This window comes from Arachis ipaensis, chromosome B07, assembly GCF_000816755.2.
Source record: "Arachis ipaensis cultivar K30076 chromosome B07, Araip1.1, whole genome shotgun sequence".
Taxonomy (NCBI): domain Eukaryota; kingdom Viridiplantae; phylum Streptophyta; class Magnoliopsida; order Fabales; family Fabaceae; genus Arachis; species Arachis ipaensis.
The window spans coordinates 120,536,078-120,536,390 of NC_029791.2; the positions used below are offsets into that span (position 1 = coordinate 120,536,078).

At 24.9% G+C, this 313-nt stretch overlaps 1 protein-coding gene across 2 annotated transcripts in view; it reads left to right on the forward strand.

Annotated features, from left to right (window-relative positions):
• LOC107607861 overlaps positions 1-313 on the forward strand; it is an 8,135-nt gene that overhangs the window by 1,593 nt on the left and 6,229 nt on the right. The window lies entirely within an intron of this gene.

Consider the following 313-nt stretch of genomic DNA (forward strand, 5'->3'; position numbering starts at 1 on the left):
AAAAGGCCATAAAAACACTTGTTAGTAAAAACTTTACTAATAGTAACGAGTACTCCTAAAAAGGAATGTACTCTCTCTAGTAGCAAAATCCAATATATATATACACAATTACGAGAACTAATAAAAAGTAAAGTCAAAATTTTAAATTCAGGAATCCAATCCTCTTAATTATATACTACTTATTCATGAGCTTGTTTTGGTGCTATATTTAGGATATTTTCTTATTTTCCAGAAAGTTTGTCCTTTGGAAATTTAAAGCGTAATGGATTGTAATATTTTTAAAAACGTCTTTTATATATTTAATATTAAAATA